A 7,320-nucleotide genomic window follows, 5' to 3' on the forward strand; every position below is an offset into this window, starting at 1 on the left:
ACCGAGAGTGGGCGGAGAATGGAACAATGCGCCCAGCCCTGTTGCTGGAGCCGATTCTTGATGAGCTCTTGGGCTCACTGAGAGGCCCCCGCTGGATGCTAATCTTTCTGTTGTTCTTGCAGGTCCTGCGCTGCTTTTGAGCCGACAGAGCTCGTCCTGCTCTGTCGGCACAGCCCAATTGCAAATGATCGGCTCCGCGTACAGAAGGAACGTGCGTTTGGTACAAGAGTGCACGAAGGCACCGGAAATACATTGGGAACAAATGACCGGTTGCTCAAGACCTCTGTGAAGTACAGGAGCGTGCAAAACGAGGCTGTTTCCGCCCGGTCTCGAACCGGGGACCTTTCGCGTGTTAGGCGAACGTGATAGCCGCTACACTACGGAAACCTGCAGGGACTGCTGCTGGTGTCTCGCTTGCGTTTCGGGCTGAGAAAGGGACGCGTCACTTTAGGAAGTGGGCGCTGGAGAGAGGAACAAAGGGCGCGATGAAACAAAATGCCGAAACCCGGGATCGAACCAGGGACCTTTAGATCTTCAGTCTAACACTCTCCCAACTGAGCTATTTCGGCGGTGCGCAAAGCCTACAGCCACCTGCTCCAGCCTTCCTGTGTTGTGGCATGAGCGCACCAAGAGTAGCGGGAGAGTGTTGCAGGAACGTCACTCAGAAGGAAAGGAACATGTGACCAGTCGCTCAAGAAGCTTATTGCATTACTGCTCCCAACCAGTTGATATCAATTTAATTCCTAAGGCTTATGTACTTGTTTTGAGTATCTCATGTAGAAGTTGTAAACAAGTTCAATTACGAAACGGTCTAAATGAATGATATACCGAACTTATGTCCTCTTGATATGTGTAACTCTTTGTAACTGAATGAATTCTGATAACCCTTACGATAAGATCTGTTAGGTTTGCATGCATATTCTATATATTAACAAATGTATCCTCGTGTATTAGTACCTGTGTGTGCGTTGTTTGAGTTATGTCGCATGGTTGGATTCTAAGACCATTAAAATAATCAATTTTGTGATTTACTGCCACAAAAATAATTGTCCCAGTAAATGCCCAAACCCCTACAGAACTGGTGCTTCGTGAGAGAACACTACAACAGTGTGTGATATCCTGTCCCAGCCTGAGGAGCAGACAGCGAGCCTGTCTCTTAATAATACTAATAATACAGTATGTGATTCCCTGCCCCAGCCAGAGGAACAGACAGTGAGCCTGTCTCTCAATAATAATACACTGTGTGATCTCCTGTCCCAGCCTGGGAAACAGTGAGTCAGCCTCTCAATAATTATAATACAGTGTGATCTACTGTCCCAGCCAGAGGAACACACAGTGAGCCTGTATCTAAATAATAATAATACAGTGCGTGATCTCCTGTACTAGCCTGAGGAACAGACAGCGAGCCTGTCTCTCAATAATGATAACCTAGTGTGGAATGTCCTGTCCCAGTCTGAAGGACAAACAGTGAGCATGTCCCTCAGTAATAATAGAACAGTGTGTGATCTCCAGTCCCAGCAGGAGGAACAGACAGTGAGTCTGTATCTCAATACTAATAATACAGTGTGTGATCTCCTGTCCAAGCCTGGGGAACACTGAGGCTGTCTCTCAATACTAATTATACAGTGTGTCATTTCCTGCCCCAGTCAGAGGAACAGACAGTGAGCCCGTCTCTCAATAATAATAATACAGTGTGTGATCTCCTTTCCCAACCTGAGGAACAGACAGGAGTGAGCCAGTCTCTCAATAATAATAAAGCAGATTATGATCTGCTGTCCCAGCCTAAGGAACAGTCAGGAAAGAGCAGGTCTCTCTATAATAATAATAATACAGTTTGTGATCTCCTGTCCCAGCCTGAGGAACAGACAGTGAGCCTGTCTCTCAATAATAATAATACAGTGTGTCATTTCCTGTCCCAGCCTGAGGAACAGTGAGCTTGTCTCTCAATAATAATTATAATACAGTTTGAACTCCTGTCCCAGCCTGAGGAAGGGTGAGCCTGTCTCTCAATAATAAAAATACAATGTGTTATCTCCTTTCCCGGCCTGGGGAACACTGAGGCTTTCTCTCAATACTAATAATACAGTGTGTGATATCCTACCCTAGCCTGAGGAACAGACAGTGAGCCTGTCTCTCAATAATAATAATAGAGTGTGTGATTTCCTGTCCCAGCCTGAGGAACAGACTGTGAGCCTGTCTCTCAATAATAATAATCCAGTGTGTGATCTCCTGTTCAAGCCCAAGCGAAGACACAGTGAGCCTATCTGTCAATAATAGTAATACAGTGTGTGATCTCCTGTCCCATTCTGAGGAACAGACAGTCAGCCTATCTGTCAATAATAATAATACAGTGTGTGATCTCCTGTCCCAGCCTGAGAAACAGACAGTGAGCCTGTCTCTCAATAATAATAATACAGCGTGTGATCTCCTGTCCCAGCCTGAGGAACAGACAGTGAGCCTGTCTCTCAATAATAATAATACAGCGTGTGATCTCCTGTCCCAGCCTGAGGAACAGACAGTGAGCCTGTCTCTCAATAATAATAATAGAGTGTCTGATCTCCTGTCCCAGCCTGAGGAACAATGAGCCTGTCAATCAATAATAATACAGTATGTGATGTCCTGTCTTCGCCTGAGGAACAGAGAGTAAGCCTGTCTCTCAATAATAATAATTCAGTGTGGGATCTCCTGTCCCAGTCTGATGAACAGACAGTGAGCCTCTCTCTCTAAATAATAATAATACAGTGTGTGATCTCCTGTCCCAGCCTGAGGAACAAACAGTGAGCCTGTCTCAAAATAATAATAATACAGTGTGGGATCTCCTGTCCCAGCCTGGGGAACAGTGTGCCAGACTCTCAATAATAATAATACAGTGTGATCTACTGTCCCAGCCTGAGGAACAGACAGTGAGTTTGTCTCTCAATAATAATAATACAGTGTGTGATCTCCTGTCCCAGCCTGGGGAACAGTGAGCCAGACTCTCAATAATAATAATACAGTGTTATCTCCTGTCCCAGCCTGGGGAACAGACAGTGAGCCTGTCTCTCAATAATAATAATACAGTGTGTGATCTCCTGTCCCAGACTGAGGAACAGACAGTGAGCCTGTCTCTCAATAATAATAATACAGTGTGTGATCTCCTGTCCCAGACTGAGGAACAGACAGTGAGACTGTCTCTCAATAATTATAAAAATACTATGTGAGCTCCTGACCCAGCCTGGGGAACATACAGTGAGCCTGTCTCTCTATAATAATAATTCAGTGTGGGATCTCCTGTCCAACTCTGAGGAACAGACAGTGAGCTTGTCTCTCAATAATAATAATACAGTGTGTGATCTCCTGTCCCAGCCTGAGGAACAGTGAGCCTGTCAATCAATAATAATACAGTATGTGATGTCCTGTCTCAGCTTGAGGAACAGAGAGTAAGCCTGTCTCTCAATAATAATAATACTGTGTGGGATCTCCTGTCCCAGCCTGGGGAACAGTGAGCCAGACTCTCAATAATATTAATAATAATAATAATACAGTGTGATCTACTGTCCTAGCCTGAGGTACAGTGAGCCTGTCTCTCAATAATAATATAGTGTGTGACCACCTTCTGTGGTCTGTTTCAAATCCACCCGCGATGAGACACCGAGGAGAAATGAAGAGCCCCAGTCGCGCTAGAAAATCACCCGGGAAAGAGACTTTCAATGTAGGAAAAAAAAGTCGTCAGTAACAGACATAATATGTTTGTTTTGTTTTTTTAATCGCTGCGATGTGTGACTAAGCTCATACGACTAAGAGTTGCCCCCTTTGTCTAGATCTGGTAACCTGCTCGTCGCTGGTGGGCCAGATCGTGTCCCCCGTCACTACACTGGGGCATTAAGACCCACACAGACCGCAGGGTGAGTGCCCCCTGCTGGCCCCACTGAGAGGTCGTATCCCACCTCCTCCGCTCTCTGCGAAAAGCAGTATCTTCAGGCCCTGACATCCCACCCCTGCCACTCTCTGCGTAAATAAGTATCGTCAGGCCCTGACATCCCACCCCTGCCACTCCCTGCGTAAATAAGTGTCGTATGGCCCTGACATCACACCCCTACCACTCTCTGCGGAAAGCACTGTCGTATAGCCCTGACACCCAACCCTCCACTCTCTGCATTAAGCACTGTCGTATAGCCCTGACACCCACCCCTCCACTCTTTGAATAAAACAGTGTCGTCAGGCCCTGACATCCCACCCCCGCCACTGTCTACGTAAAGTAGTATCGTCAGGGCCTGACATCCCACTCCCGCCACTCTCTGTGTAAAGTAGTGTCATATGGCCCTGACACCAATCCCTCCACTCTCTGCATAAAGCAGTGTCTTATGGCCCTGAAACCCTCCCCTCCACTCTCTACATAAAGCAGTGTTGTCAAGCCCTGACATCCCTCCCCTGCCACTCTCTGTGTAAAGCACTGTCGTATGGCCCTGACATCCCACCCCTCCACTCTCTGCGTAAAGCAGTGTCATCAAGCCCTGACATCCCACCCCCACCACTCTCTGTGTAAAGCAGTCTCATATGGCCCTGACATCCTAGCCCCGCCACTCTCTGTGTAAAGCAGTGTCATATGGCCCTGACATCCCACCCCCACCACTCTCTGTGTAAAGCACTGTTGTATGGCCCTGACATCACACCCCCACCACTCTCTGCGGTAAGCACTGTCGTATAGCCTTGACACCCACCTCTCCACTCTCTGAATAAAGAAGTGTCGTATGGCCCTGACACCCACCCCTCCATTCTCTGCATAAAGCAGTGTCGTCAGGCCCTGACATCCCACCCCTCCACTCTCTGCGTAATGCGGTATCGTCGGGCCTTGACATCCAACCCCCGCCACTCTCTGCGTAAAGCAGAGATGTTACAGACATTTACAACAAAGACATATTATAAAATATTGACATATACTGTAGGCGGCTGGAGCATTATTGGGAGACAGACTCACTGTTCCTCAGGCTGTGACAGGAGATCACATACTGGGCTGCCAGATCAACTGAGTTCCCTCCTCCCTCTCCCAGTAGGATTGGGACCCGTTGTGATTCTGGCAGGTGTGGGAACTCTGGGATTAGATTTCTGAATTTCGGGAAGAATGTTTCTCTAATCCCAGAGTATCTGTCACAGTGCAGTAGGAAGTGCACCTCTGTCTCTATTTCTCCCCGCTGGCAGTGGGAGCACAGCCTGTCCTCTCTGGGCAGCCAGGTCTGCCTGTGTCGCCCAGTTTCTATGGCCAGGTTGTGGTCACTGAGCCTGTACTTCGTCAGGGTCTGTTTCTGTTTGTTATTTTTTATTTTGGTCAAATATTCAGCTAGTGTGTATTGTCTGTTTAAGGTTCTGTAGCATTCCAGTTTATGTTGTGTTTGTGTGTGTGTATCCCAGTGTGTGAGATATTGCTGTTTGATCTGTGCTGTGATGTGGTTGAGTCTGGGTTGTGGTGCTCTAGCAGTGCTGTCCTGAGGCTGGTTAGTGTCGGTGTCACTCACTGCGAGTGTGATCTCAGCAGAGTCTCTGTACTCTTGGGACACTTGACTCACCTGTCTCTCTCTTTCTCTCCCTGTGCTGTCCCTCTCCTACCCCCTCTCTCCCTCCTCGGACTCCAGCTGGAGGAGGTCCAATCACCACCTCCTGTGAGACAGAAGAAAAATAAGGTGGGTAATGCTCTGATCCTCTCTTTACTCCTGTCCAGTGTCCAGTGTCCAGTCAGTGTCCAGTCAGTGTGTCTGTATGAACCCCTCTCTCTCTCAGTGCAGTGTTCATGTACTGGAGTGTCCAGTCAGTGTGTCTGTATGAACCCCTCTCTCTCTCAGTGCAGTGTTCATGTACTGGAGTGTCCAGTCAGTGTGTCTGTATGAACCCCTCTCTCTCTCAGTGCAGTGTTCATGTCCTGGAGTGTCCAGTCCGACTCTTAACGTGACTCTCCTGTCTCTGCTTCAGAAGCGCCGATGCATCTTTTTGAAGTCCCTGAGCTGCGTGTCAGTGGAGACAGAAGATCAGGACGAGCCAATGGAGGCGGCGGAGACCGTAGCTCAGGAGAGGAAGAGCGAGGGAGAGGAGGAGCAGGCTGCCGGGAAGGACAAGAAGAGGAAGAGGAGGTGCAGGTGAGCAGACAGGGGGGCGCCGCCCGGTCGTGTCTGTGATTCAAGGAGGAGTCTCCTCTTGCTGTTTGATGTCATGGTGACGTCTGTGTCTGTGTCCCTCACACCTGCAATAACAATATTCTTTCCAGGTTCCTTTCCTGGTTCTGTGCCAGCTAAGATCTGGACTGGACTGGACTGGAGCTGAGGGACGCCAGACTGGACTGCACTGAAGCTGAGGGGCCCCAGACTGGACTGGACAGGAGCTGAGGGACACCAGACTGGACTGGACTGGAGCCTAGGGACACCAGACTGGACTGGACCGGAGCTGAGAGACACCAGACTGGACTGCACTGGAGCTAAGAGACACCAGACTGGACTGGACTGGAGCTGAGGGGCCCCAGACTGGACTGGACAGGAGCTAAGAGACACCAGACTGGACTGGACTGGAGCTGAGGGACCCCAGACTGTGCTGGACTGAAGCTGAGGGACCCCAGTCTGGACCGAAGCTGAGGGACCCCAGTCTGTGCTGGACCGAAGCTGAGGGACCCCAGTCTGGACTGCACTGGAGCTGAGGGACACCAGGTTGGACTGGAGCTGAGGGGTCCCAGACTGGACTGGACTAAAGCTGAGGGGCCCCATTCTGGACTGGACTGAAGCTGAGGGGCCCCAAACTGGACTGGACTGAAGCTGAGGGGCCCCAGACTGGACTGGACTGAAGCTGAGGGGCCCCAAACTGGACTGGACTGAAGCTGAGGGACCCCAGACCCCAGTCTGGACTGAAGCTTGTAATTTTTGTTCTTTTGTTAAGCATCAATAAAAAATTAAAAAAAAATCTGTTTAGCTTTTGGTTTCCCCCCCCCAAAGTTGCTGCTGGGAGAGGTGTGAGTGGGGCCAGCAGGGGGCGCTCTCACCCTGCGGTCTGTGTGGGTCCTGATGCCCCAGTATAGTGATGGGGGACAGTGGACTGTAAACAGGCGCCGTCCTTCGGATGAGACGTCAAACCAAGGTCCTGACTCTCTGTGCTCATTAACAATCCCGGGGTGTTTCTGGAGAAGAGTAGGGGTGTTACCCCAGTGTCCTGGCCTGATTCCCCCCCTGGTCTTGACCCATCATGGCCTCCTAATCACCCCCCTCTCTGAACTGGCTCCATCCCTCTGCTCTCCTCCCCACTGGATCCCCCTGACCTGGGAAGAGCTCTGAGTGGAGAGTCCAGACGAATTAATTATTATTATTC

The 7,320-nt window shown here is 49.6% G+C and overlaps 2 non-coding genes across 2 annotated transcripts; both read right to left on the reverse strand.

The window, feature by feature from the left end:
- Positions 1-314: 314 nt before the first annotated feature.
- On the reverse strand, positions 315-387 carry trnav-aac (transfer RNA valine (anticodon AAC)). Its single transcript has one exon. It is a non-coding gene; the product is annotated as a tRNA-Val (tRNA).
- A 109-nt stretch (positions 388-496) lies between these two features.
- trnaf-gaa (transfer RNA phenylalanine (anticodon GAA)) lies at positions 497-569 on the reverse strand. Its single transcript has one exon. It is a non-coding gene; the product is annotated as a tRNA-Phe (tRNA).
- Positions 570-7,320: the final 6,751 nt, after the last annotated feature.

The sequence above is a fragment of the Lepisosteus oculatus genome, chromosome 14 (assembly GCF_040954835.1).
Source record: "Lepisosteus oculatus isolate fLepOcu1 chromosome 14, fLepOcu1.hap2, whole genome shotgun sequence".
NCBI classification, from domain to species: Eukaryota; Metazoa; Chordata; class Actinopteri; order Semionotiformes; family Lepisosteidae; genus Lepisosteus; species Lepisosteus oculatus.